Here is a 13738-nt window from a genome sequence, read left to right on the forward strand (position 1 = left end):
TGTTTTTTCTTTGGATCTCTCAATTTATAGAGATTTATTTTTTCACTTTCTTTTTCAAATTGAGACTTCGCAAAACATTCACTAAATCCTTCATATAAATCACTCCTTGTGGGCCTAGTTCTTTGGTTTGGGTCCTACTTTTATCTATTACATGATTAAAATGAAAAATACAACCACACAAGAGGCTGAGAAATAAATAACTGATTTCCAATAGACTGGAGCTGTCTTGGGGGGAGTTGGTGAAGCAGGCGTGTGGGGAGGGATGGAGAGCAGGGGACCAGTGGGGAGGTCAGCGGGAGGTGAGTGGGAGCACTCCTTTGTTATTACTAGGTTATCAGGGTAAACTGGATTGTTTAGGCATTTAACTAGTAGTGCTGTTGATTTAGCCACTGCATTTATTTCTGGCATTAACTATTCTCCTCATGTGGCTATTTTAGCTGTTGGGTTTTCAAAAAACACTTCCCTTGTGAATGTGAATGTGTTCTCTAGAGATGCATCACATATGTGAATCTTCATTATATCTGATTTCAGGTCATGCTGGAGTTTTGCTTTTACTTTGTCTTTTTGTGCAGAAACCACTGTTATTTCCCATTAACTTTCACCATTTTCAGTGGATTTGAAACTGAGAAATGTCTCTCTTCTAATAATTTGTTGTGTGTATAAATTATGCTGTCCAGATGCTTTCAGTTATGCTAATCTTTCTTCTGAAGAGTTTAGCCAACCCATGTATTAATTATGTGTGTATACACATATGCATATATGTGTGTATATATATGTGTGTATGCATGTGTGAGTATGCACATTAAAATTAGAAACAGTATTGCAAAGATATCTAACACATAACAGATATTAGATAAATCATTTATTTGTTGTTGAAATTAGTGTCTCATTGGTTGAGGCAAAAAGTTATAGCTATCTTAGCTACAATTCATTTACAGCATTTAAAAATATCCCGCTTTTCATTTCTCTCTCTGTATTTTAAAGTTATTATTTTAATTCCCTCTAAAATAAATATATATGAAACAAAAACTTGGTGAGAATGTCGTTAAAAATATATTATATATCATTTAATTTGAAAAAATGCACATAATTGTGCATAAGCCATTCTATTGAGAAACATGCTGTAGCTTTCAACCTTCATGTCTTATGTTGAATATACTAATTAGATTATGAAGTTTTATAGGAGGTCACACACTTTTTATTAAGGCTATTTTTGTATACTCATGTTTGCATATATGTGTATGTGTATGTACATATATGAACACATATACAGGCATATATGTATATATATGCTTATTACTTTATAAGTATATATGCATATATATAATTTTATTCTAATATACCTATATGTGTATACAGCTCTCTCTTTATACAAATGTATTCCTATAAACATACATGTGTGTACATATATGTATGTATTAATAAATAGCACAAATGATGTAATTCCAATAATACTTTCCATTGGGTTATACCTGTAATAAAGAAAAAAATGTGTGCTTGCCTTGTAAATGACTGTTTTACCAAATTTTAGGCTTATCTAGTTTTCAGTTTTAGCTACTCTTTGTTTTTTGGAGCTAGAGCTTGTAAGTTACATATTTTTTCTGACATTCTAATATTTATTTCCCCTATTCTTACCACATTAAGAAGTATATCCACATAAGTTAGGGAAGTATGGAGTCCTGGAAAGAATGTTTACCTTGGAGAATGTGATTAATCATGTGTGCCAACAAGGTTTGAATACAACTTTGGTTTAAGTTTAGATTTGAATTTATATTAAGATTACAGAATAAAACAACCACAACTTAAGCTTCACGTAAATTCTCACTTTAGGAATCGTACCAAATGCTATAGTTACTACTATTTTATCCATTTGAGTTTACCCCCTTTTTGCTTTAGCTTATATTAATATTTTACAGTATTATCTTCTACTTTTTCAATAGCTTATTAATATAATTCTACACAATTAGTGTTCCATATTAAAGTGATTTATAAATTTGATCGATGTATATATTTTTAAACAATTTTTCTATTTTGTATTTAATTCTATTTGAAATGCTCAATATCTTTCCCCACATTGTTTGAAAAATGACTTTTATAAACCCAAGCCTATCCTTAGAAATTTGATTTCTTTTTACAATTTTATTTTGCAATTAAGTTAATCTTCAGTGGCACTTGAGTTCAAAATCTAATTATATAATTAAACATCTATATTGCTAAGTGATTCAAAATGGCATAAGAAATGTATCCTTTCAATGTAATTGATTCTATATTAAGAGTCAAGTTTTTGGGCAATGACATAAGTAAGAAGGAGATATTCTTGACTTATACTCTCTTAAGTTTTACTAGATTTCTGACAAGTAAAGAGCTATTGCAGAAATTTCTTAATTTAGTTTTCTACCATAATCTTATAAATTCTAAGAATAATAAGATTTATTTTCTTATTCAAACATTATGGTGATGTTAGCCATAAAGCATGTAGAAATGTCTCATATATTTTAGGGCTAGCATCATCATGGTAGTAGAATAAGTTTTATCCCTAAATGATGTGCATAATATTCACAGAACATACACACACACACCCCTTCCTTACAAGCCAAATGTTGCCTCAGAGAGTCAGTAGTCTATAGGACTGCAGATTTTTAATGAAATCTGGGTTTATCCATCTAGAGCTCAAGTAAGGAGGAGGCAAAAGGAGAGAATGACATGATATAAAGAGCCTGGTGGCCAAGAAATATTCACAATCAGAAGGTCTCAGAGTTTAGTAGAAAGTTAACTGAAATCGGAAAAGTGTGTAAAGGAAAAGATAAATAATTGCCTGGGTACAAGCATGGGAGAACCTAGGGTTGGGAGAGTGAGATGTTTTGTGTGTACTCTTTTAATCTGATGTTTAAAGAAAAACACCTGTTTTCCATGAACTTCTTTCTATAGCAATAATTCATCTGTAACACCATTGTGCGGCATATGGTTTTTAAATATCATCTGTTGGATTTCAGAAAATTCATCATTTTTTTTTTTTTTTTAGCTAAAAGGGATAGTATAGATGATTTTTGGCTCCAAACTGCTACCCAAATCAGCCTTTTGTGATTTGATACAACAATGTTTCCTTGACACCTTTCAGGAAATGAATTAAACCCATTTACATTTATTTATACATTCGTTGTGGTTGTTTTAGTTCTCTCATATGGTTTTATGTTGAATATGTACTAAGTATATTTTTATTCGCATAATTGGCCACTATAGGTTCCTCTGGTGGCTTTCTTCTATCCCTTTTCTCTCCTTTTTTTCCCCTATGCCTTTGCCATTCAGATAGGCTTGCATTTTAAAAAATGGTTGTCTTTATAATAATACCTTTATGTAAAACTCTAGGTCCCTCTTATTTGTCTATTTTCTATTTGTTTCCTACTGTGAACAATAGTGGAATTATCTATTAATCTCTTCTCTCTCTTTCCTCTTTCCTACCATCTAACATCCTTTAACATTTCTCTCTCTTCCCTAACATCTAATTTAACATCAGTCTTCTGTAACCCTGTTAATTTCTGTAGCACCTCTGTGAGCTGTTACTTTTTATATATTCTCACTCTTTCAGCATTTGATGGTTGCCCTGTATCTATCTTGTCAGAGGAGAGACCCCTTCCATCCTATACCATGTAATGCATGATCATAATGCAATCTTTGTACAAGTATTTGCAAAGTCGCCACTGACTGCCGGTCCTTATGCTTTATACATCCTTTCCCTCTGCTGTTTAAAGCTTGTTCTCTAGTAGATTACAGATGAGAAGTTTATGGCAATATTTATTTTCTGAGTTTCTGTATGTTGACGATAGTTTATTATCTCCTTTATACGTAAGGTCCGTTTGACTCATATTTTCTTTCCTTGGCTATAACTTATCTTCTCCACTGTCTTCTGTCATTAAGTGTCATTAAGTGATAAGTGATTCTGTCTTCTGTCATTAAGTGATTCAATCAAAAGTCTGATTACAATTTTTGTTTTCCCCTTTATAAATGACTTGGTCCTTTGCTCTGAGGCCCTGAGGATTTCTTCTTCATTAAAGTACAGTAGTTTTACTGGACTATCTCTCTGTGATATCCCTTATGGTTTGATTTTCCCAGGTACCGGGGTGCCCTTCTAACATGTAGTCTTGTCTTTTAAAAAACCACAAAACTTTAGAAACACTTTACTCTGTTTCTTCTGTTGCATTGCTTTGGTTTTCTTTTTCATTGACTTATTACAAGCATGTTGTGTCTTCTTTGTTTCTTTTCTATTGCTCTCACTTTCTGTCAACTTAAAAAAAACCTTTAACTACTTAAGAACATAATTTTTTCTGCTATCTTCCAAATTTTAATGCATATCAATTGTTTTTATTTAATCTTATGCTACTTCTGTTTTGGCCTTTGTTGTTGAAAAAAAAAAACCCTTCATTTTTAACTCTTTCCTTCGCACTTCTACCTTTCTTCTCAAATCTTCCATTTCTCTAATCATCTCATTTTTGTTTTTTTCCTAAATATTAGTTATGCCATTTTTGTAGCTCCTATTTAAAAAAACAAAACTCATTTACTTCACTTAGAAACATTAGGTTAGTATTTTCCTCTGTTTTGTGGGCATGCCTTTATAAGTATGTTATCATTATAGGGATTTTTTTTCTACTCTTTTTTTCTGTATGTATAATTAAGTTATTGGAAGTGAGTTTTACTGTCCTTTTAGGAAGGAGATGTAGTTGAAGATACCTTGTATAGCTTCACAGTGCTGGAGCCCCTCTTTTTGTTTGTTTTTGTGAAGTGATAAAAAATATGGTGACCACTTGGTTTGCTTCCACCTTTTGGCTGCTGTGAACAAGGGTGTACAAATATCTCTTCCAGGCCCTGTTGTCAATTCTTTTGGTTATAAACCTGAAATGGAATTGCTGGATTATATGATTCAATTGAACAGGTAAACAAAATGTGGTATATACATACAAAGGAATATTATTCAGCCTTAAAAAGGAAGGAAATTCTGACACATGCAACAACACGGGTGGACCGTGAGGACATTATGTTCAGTGAAATAAGCCAGTTACAAGAGAACAAATACAGTATGATGCCATTCTTATGAGGTGTTTAAAGTAGTCCAATTCATAGAGACAGAAAGTAGAAGTGTGGTTGCCAGAGGCTGAGAGGAGGTGGAAATTAGGGAGTTATTATTTAATGGGTGCAGAGGTTCAGTTTTGAAGGATGAAAAGTTCTGTGGATGGATGATGGTGATGGTTGTATAACAGTGTGAATGTGCTTAATGCTACTGAACTTTATGCTTAAAATGGTGAAAATGGTAAATTTTATGTATATTTTACTACAACTTAAAAAAATAAATAAATATGATAGTGTCCATTCTGAGATCTGCCCCCTCTGATTTCAACTCTCTTTTACCTCTGCTTTCTCTTTCCCTTGTCTGTACTGTCCTTGTCCTGTTCAGCTGGGACTCTACTCCCACTGGTATCTTCATAGCGGAGGGTCATGTCCCATGGATTGGAGTCTTCGAAGCCCAGTCCCGGTCCCTCTGTCATCCTTGTCTGGCCGCTGATTTTCCCATGAGCACCTGACAGCAGCTTAGGTCAGCATCCATCCCCTGCTTCCTCCTGCAGCTTATGACTGCTTAGCTGATGTAGCCGTGGTGATTTGCCCATCTGCTGCTCTTTAGGGTTTCCTAGGGGTGCCTTGTCCCCTAATTTTAGTGTAAATTTTGTGGATTTGGGATTTTATTATCCTGGTATTTGCTTTTCTGTGGTAATTTGGGGGGATTCAGAGCTTTGCTACCACCACCACCTACTTAGAGCCTTTAATTAAGCTTTTGATTTTTTTCCTTTTCTTCTTTTGTTTCTTTTCTTTTCTTCCATTCTATTTTTTTCTTAGAAAAAAAAACCCCCAACACTTAAAAATCAGAGAAACAAATCCTAACATAATCAATTGATAAAATGGATTTTTTTCGAAGTGTTCAAAATAGGGTCTGTCCTAAACGTGTCCAATTTCTAACACTTTCTATATTCTAGAATAAAAACATTTGATGCTTAAGATGATGGTCTTCAATGATCTCATATAAATGAATTTTTAAATTAGATTTGCTCAGGAAAGCTGACCAATGCATATCTTTCCCTCATTAACGTGAGTTAAAACAACATTTTAAGATCCATCTTTATTTAATTAGAAAGAATTCTGTAAATGTCCTGATTGAGATTTTACTGTGTATCTATTTAATGATAGGGAACAGCTATTCTACACAGTTAACGTGTGGTTAAATTTAAACTTTACTTTTCTATCATTCACAGTTTTTCCTCCTTCACTGGTCTCCTCTCAGTTCCTTCCTTGTTTAAACCTTCCTACCACCTCCCTCCGCACCTCCATGTTGGCTGGCCCAGCGACATGCACACATATGTGTTCAATACATTTTCTTAGAAATAAAAATCGTTTTTCTATTTTCCAATGCTTTTTTCTAAGAAATGGATGAGGACACTGGCCTTATAAAATGTCAGTTCTCTTAAAGAAGAAATTCTAACGATGAAAACCACATTTAACAATTATGGAAGGTTTTTGTCTTTTCATTGTTTCTAGCTGGTTCAACTTTATTCACTGTGAAATTATAATGTAAATTAAAATGTCTGTTCCTCTTTGTTTTAGCTGAGTTAATGCTATTCAAAATTGTCTTGCAGATATTCAGAAATAATAGCACTTTTGCACATCATTCTGGAAGCATTTAATGCAAACGAATCTAGCTATTATCATCAGTAGCTGTAGGCTACCGACTTCTGTGGATCTTTTAAAAAAGGACTGGCCAATCCCTCTTATTAATGTGGAAGGACTTATAGTGAAGTGACAGACATTAAGATTCATGGGATTCCTGCCCCCTTTTCACTGAACCTGCTCAGCATCCCATCCATAAATTAAATTATTTAGACACGTGTTAAAGAACAGGCTTCAGGAACAAAAGGGACACAACCAAATGATGGCATTAGCTTAATTCCTCCATAGTCTGGAGACAGCTCAGAATTGCTGTGAATATATCCAAGAATATTTAGAAAGATCTTTGAGGAGAATACTCTCTTGCTTTTGATTTTTTCCACCTGAAACTCTCTCTTTCCTTCCTTCCCTCCTTCCCCCCTCCCTCTTACACACACGCACACACACACACACACACACACACACACACACACACACACGCAAACCCTTTCTTCCCACTCTGTTTCAAAACACTGCAAGCAATAGTCTTGAGTGTCTTTTGTTCTGAAAACAGCTGACTTTCCAGGGAAAATAACAGAGAGGAACAGAAAAGGAAAGGTGTAATAGTGTAAAAGTTTACTAGACAAATTTTATGAAATCAAATATTGCCTGTTTCTTTTTGATACATTTAAGTTGCCTTTAGCTTCATGGCAAAAAGTTACATAGTCAAGATGTATATAGTTTTTCTACCAGCAAATCAACATTGAATTATCTTAATTATGGTCTTTGGAGTGAGCTTGCCTTAGAAAACCTGCAGTGTTTTATTCCTGTGTTTCCCTCCTCCTTTTTTGATACTTGGATGTATGCCCTAAACTCAGGAATAACTCTGGGTGGTGATTTATGAAGGTATTGTATTAATATCTTTGTTTTTTGGTCTGTAATGAATACCATGGTGGTGATTATTTAGAGTTGCCTCTCATCTATAAATGCAGTTCAGGAAATCCATGGAAAATAGCCTATTTTCTACATGATTCACTATAGAATTAAATGTTTAAAATAGTTTTATATCTATCTGTTTATTTATTTATTTATTTGGCTGCGTTGGGTCTTAGTTGTGGCATGCGGGCTCTTCTTTGCGGCATGCAGGATCTTTCGTTGCAGTGCGCGGGCTCTTAGTTGCAGCGCGCAGGCTTCTCTCTAGTTGTGGTGTGTAGGTTTTCTCTTCTCTAGTTGAGGCACGCAAGCTCAGTAGTTGTGGCGCGTGGGCTTAGTTGCCCCGCGGCATGTGGGATCTTAGTTCCCCAACCAGGGATCGAACCCAAGTCCCCGGCATTGGAAGGCATAGTCTTTACCACTGGACCACCAGGGAAGCCCCTAAATATATTTTTTTAGACTGTATTTCTAAGAGGAGACTTATTTTTTGCCTAGAAAATGCATGCTACTGACAGCCAGCCGTTTCCTTGATCTCTTATGTGGTCATGAGAAAATGTGGTCTCGATTCCCCTGTGTCGGCACTTGGACCCATTCCTACCAACAATGGGCTTTGGGGGGAAAATATCCTATGGAAGACTCTCATCCACGTATGGAAGAAGCTAGTGTCTATGGCAACTGAAGAAATCTAGTCAAAATCGTGTCTCCTGTGAGCCTTCCAAAGTAGTCAGACTTTCCAATATCAATCATTCCTTTTGATTCATGCATGATATTATTCCACAGAGGGAACAAGGAAATTCTGCTAATGTAGACGGATCTGTAGTTTGCTTTCCTAGATGCAGGAGACATTTAGCCCTGCTCATACAGAGGAGTGGCTGCTAACAGCATGAGGAGGGACTTGAGGAAAGGAAGGCCTTCCAACTCCACTTAGGTTCCTAGGTCTCTGATTCCTTCCTGTGATGCAGGGTCCCCCATGGACTTGGGGTCTTCTGGGTGGGGTGCTGGTGAACAATGAGCTCCTGTGAGACTCTGAGGATCTGCTGTGCAATAGACATTGTCTGTAGGAGAAACACAGTCCTGTACCTCGGTCTCCTTTTTTGAAATGTATGTGAGTATCATTGTGATGAAAAAATATAAAACCATGCAAGATTATTACCAGAGCCAATAACTATTTGTCATTATTTATTTTCTCAATCAATAGGTGCCAATAACGTAGGCCTTATTATGTGGAGCTTGTGCAATTTTTGGTGCTTCAAAGGTGCCCTTATGCTTGAGGAAGTTGGGAAGTTTGGGTCCAGAATATGGAGCATTGAGAACTGGCCAGGACCCTGGCACGTGTTTCCCAGGGTCACCATCAGATTCTGAGTGGCTTTATTGGAGGAGGAGAAGGGCCACCCATGGTCTCTGGAGATAGCCAGCAGTATGTGCCAGGTAGGATTTGTTTTGTTTGGTTAGCAAAAGAGTTTAAGGGAGTGATTTCTAACCAAGTGCTCTTGTGGATGAGCTTGGAATTTTTTTAATTGCTAGAAGCAAGTTAATGATCCAGGGCATTTGGTGGTTTATGTAAAACCCTTTTCGCACTTTCAAGAGATAAAAATGTCTTTTTACCTCCAGTTGAAATTAGCAAATGTCAATATGCCACAATACCTTGTTAAAAGATAGTTTAATGTTTGTACATAACAATTGGTTATATTATTATTTTCTGTATGAAAATGAACAATGTACAATTGCTTGCTCTGCACACACCTGAACTTACAATGCCCTAATTAAATACGGACTTTACAAATCCATACCGGATACTTCAGCTGCTTTTCATAAATTAACTTTATTCAAATAATAACAAAACTTCCTCTCTTTTTAATAGGAAAAATATGTATGCTTTCAGGGAGCTCTGGAAAGTGCCTCTAGCTTGAATATGTTTTGTATTTCCTATCTGTGCAATGGAATCTGTTAAAGGATATTGACCCGATGCCACACCATGTTTCAATCCAATTACTGTGAGCATTTCTATTTTTAAACAGGAGAGTCTACAGAAAAGAACCATACTAATGTAGAAACAGGAGAACTATCTTTTTGTCTGTTTGTTTACGTTTCATTAAACAGCATCGTGCTATTTGTTTTGGCTCATTCAATAGGTCATCTTGATGTTTTTCTTCTTTTCTTTTTTTTTTTTTTGGCTGCTTTGGGTCTTCGTTGCTGCGCGCGGGCTTTCTCTAGCTGCGGCGAGCGGGGGCCACTCCTCATCGCGGTGCGCGGGCCTCTCACTGTCGCGGCCTCTCTTGTTGCGGAGCACAGGCTCCAGACGCGCAGGCTCAGTAGTTGTGGCTCACGGGCTTAGTTGCTCCGCGGCATGTGGGATCTTCCCGGACCAGGGCTCGAACCTGTGTCCCCTGCATTGGCAGGCGGCTTCTTAATCACTGCGCAACCAGGGAAGCCCCCTTATTTTATTTTTTAAAGCTATAAGCAGGTACTTCTGGGATGCTGTGACCCCAGTGCCTCTGCCTCTGGCTAGTTGCCTGGTTGGCTAGGAGCTAATTCATGAAGGCAGCCCATTGCTGGTTGTTCCTTGGGGCAGGGACTCGACCCTGGCCAGCACTGTCCCACAGTCACTTCCTGTGCTCACCCCACATGACAGTCCATTGACCTGACTCAGTGAGTGTCATTACTAAGAGCTTGGTGCTTTGCATTTTGCATCTTGTTGAAATTAGGAAAAGAAGAGTCAGAGGACACCTGAACTCCAGTCTGCTGCAGGGTTCTGCTCTGTAGGTGTGACCTCAGAGAACCTGGCCAGTGTAGGAAGTCCTTCTGAGCTCTGGAGGTCCTCAGACCCTGTTCTGAATTTCTGATGTGTTACTAAGTAGCTGTGTGCTCCTGGTGGAAACACCTCAAACTTCTCTAGGTTCCTTTTTTTTTTTTTTTAGGTTCGTTTTTTTGTCTATAAAATGTGCACTGTAATAGCACCAATTTCACTAGGCTGTTGTGAGAATTAAACGGGTTAATTCACGCAAAGTAGTTTTATTTATTTACTTAACAAACATGTATTATGCACCTGTTGTATGCCCAGTGCAGTCCTAGGCACTTGGAATATATCAGTGAAGCAAAGACATCTCCCTGTCTCCTTTCCCAAATTTGTGTATTCTCTGAAGAGAGGGGACGGGAAAGAAAGGAAAATAAACAATGGATATAAGTATAACAAATAAGTAAATTTTTAGAAAGCCGTAAGCAGAATGTGAAACAGGGTGTGTGGATTGGGAATATTTGGGAAAAGCCAACAGCAATTTTAAAAGTGGGTATCAGGTTAGGCTCCATCCAGAAGCTGACATCTGAGCATAGACTCAGGGAAGTGAGATTCTTGGCCTCGTGGAGATCTGGGGAGCATCAGCGTCCCCCAGGGTCTGGGAGCAGCAGAGAGGCCTGGGTGGCCGAAGGAGAGAGGATGGTGAGAAGGCCTGAGAGGTAACAGGATGGGGCCTTCATCCGGATCCTAGCATTAGTGGCTGCCCTGGGTGCCACTGCAGGGTTTGAGCCCAGAAGTGATGTGACGTAGCTCAGGCTTAGAAGGCTGGCCCTCATAGCTGTCTTGAGCATAGACATTCCAGAGGTGAGGGCAGAAATGGGGCTGCCACCGTCATCTCAGTGAGGGAGGGTAGGCATTAGCGGGATGTTGGAGAGAAGAGGCTGTATCCTGGAAGGAGTGTGGGGTGAGCCAACGAGAGGTCCTGACAGAATGGATGACAGACTGAATACGGATCCTGATGTTTAACCAGCATTCACCAAAGAGTCATAAAATCAATAGTTTTTCGCGATTACCTAATAAGATGCGTGTGGAGGCTGCTTGGCTGGCGGTGGGGTAAAGGGCCAGGCGGGAAGGTGACAACGTCTGTCTCTGGAAATAAACGAAACCACTTCTTGGGCTCCCTGACCATCAGAGCATCACTGCTCACCCCTCTTCCTGCCTCCCCAGCTCTCCCAGGCTTGTCTAACTGATGCTGGACCATCAACAAGAAACAGACGGTGCTTTCTTTTTCTTGTAAAATGATTGCTGCCCGGTAAGATGTTGGTGCGGAGAACTCAGCTCGGCGCTGCCTGGACCTCTGACCTCCTGAAGTTGGGAGAGAAGAGCTGTGTTGTTTCAGTGCAAAGTTTGTAAGAATTCACTCTGCAGCAAAGAAAACCAATCCGGTAAACACAGCACCAGGTGGGTGGGCCCCCCTTCCTCCAGTTCTGCATCCCCCCTTGCTGCTCACGGCCTGAGTTGGGGCAACGACTCCTCACCCAACCGCCGTGTCCCGGACCCCATCGGTCACAGAGCACCATGCTCCCTTTCAGCACTTCTTGGTTTTATCCCTTCTCCATCCCTCTAGCTGCTATCCTAGACCTTAATCTTCTCAACCCACATTTATGATAATTATAGAGCTTTCTAACTAATTTTCCGCTTTCTGGGTTTTCCTTTATCCTAGGTCTGCGTACAGCTGGACAAGTCTTTCCAAAGCTGACTTAAATATGGAAATTCTCTTTTAAAACATAATAGCTTGTTTATTCTTTTACCATTTCATTCAGATAAATAGTTTTTGAGAGCCTACCAGGTACCAATTGTGATGCCGGAATTTGCATGTAGGAAGGCCTTGGATGGCATCCATCTAGGGGTGAAAACAATCTGGAAATAAATGACTGACCTACACACTAGGAAAGAGTCTTATTAGAAATACATGCAGACTCACAGACGTAGAAAACAAACTTATGGTTACCAAAGGGGAAAGGTGGGGGAGGGATAAATTAGGAGGTTGGGATTAACAGATACACACTACCCTCTATAAAAGAGATAATCAACAAGGACCTACTGTAGAGCACAGGGAACTATACTCAGTGCTCTATAACGACCTACCTGGGAAAAGAATCTGAGAAAGAATAGATACATGTATATGCATAACTGAATCCCTTTGCTGTACACCTGAAACTAACACAACACTGTAAATCAACTCTAATATAAAATAAAAATGAAAAAAATAAACATATGCAATGCTGTAGGTGCAAAATACAGTTGTGTATTTTAGGGCGTCAGGGAAGGCGTTACTGAATTTCCTTCATCTTGCGGTCACTGATCCTGGTCTATCCTTGCTTTTTCTCCCAGGACCTTTCACTCCTCATTCAATCCCTTCTGTTCCTTACGGCTTCCTTCTCTCCTGGAGCTCTTCTCTCTTCCCATGTAGCACCCTCTGGTCATCCTCGGACACAAACTGTATTTTTCTTCAGTGCATTCTTTTTGTTTGTTTGTTTGTTTGTTTTGCGGTACGCGGGCCTCTCACCGTTGTGGCCCCTCCCGTTGCGGAGCACAGGCTCCGGACGCGCAGGCTCGGCGGCCATGGCTCACGGGCCCAGCCGCTCCGCGGCACGTGGGATCTTCCCGGACCGGGGCGCGAACCCGCGTCCCCTGCATCCGCAGGCGGACTCTCAACCACTGCGCCACCAGGGAAGCCCGGGAAGCCCTTCAATGCATTCTTATAGTTCTGAGTACCTGCAGCAAGTCAGTGATGGTGTTATCACTTAACAAACAAACAAACAAAAACCTTAAGGCCCTTTTTCTTCTTAAACGTCTGAACACCTCAAGGAGAAAGATATCTACGTGTTGCATCTTTCACACAGGGCAGGTAACTGCCGGTGGACTTGATTTCATGTTCTTTAATGTAGTAAAAATATATTGTTTTATAAAACTGCATGAGCTCAAAAGACAATTTTAACTGAATAAATTTATTTCAACTGAGGAAAAAATACCTTTTATGTTTCTGAGGACATCTCAGTCATAAACAGCTCTTGTGAGTCCTTTGAAGGGAAGGGGGGATGTGTGCACCTACTTTATTGATTTCTCAGAAAAGAGTCTGTGTTTTTTCTCCTTGAATTTCACACAGATTACCAACATGTTAAGTGTATTTTTTTATTCCACTGGGACTATCTGAAATGTACATGGTTTTCCGGAGACAAATATTTCTGATTTCACAAAGCCAGAGGTTGCTTTAAATATTTGTTTACTTGTTTCTTAGCAGCCCTCTAATTGGAAGAATTAGAAATTAAAAATGTGCAGTACCTAAGGGTGCCCCAGAGGAAGGCATCAGTTTTACTAAGGGGT

This window comes from Physeter macrocephalus, chromosome 12, assembly GCF_002837175.3.
Source record: "Physeter macrocephalus isolate SW-GA chromosome 12, ASM283717v5, whole genome shotgun sequence".
Classification (NCBI taxonomy): domain Eukaryota; kingdom Metazoa; phylum Chordata; class Mammalia; order Artiodactyla; family Physeteridae; genus Physeter; species Physeter macrocephalus.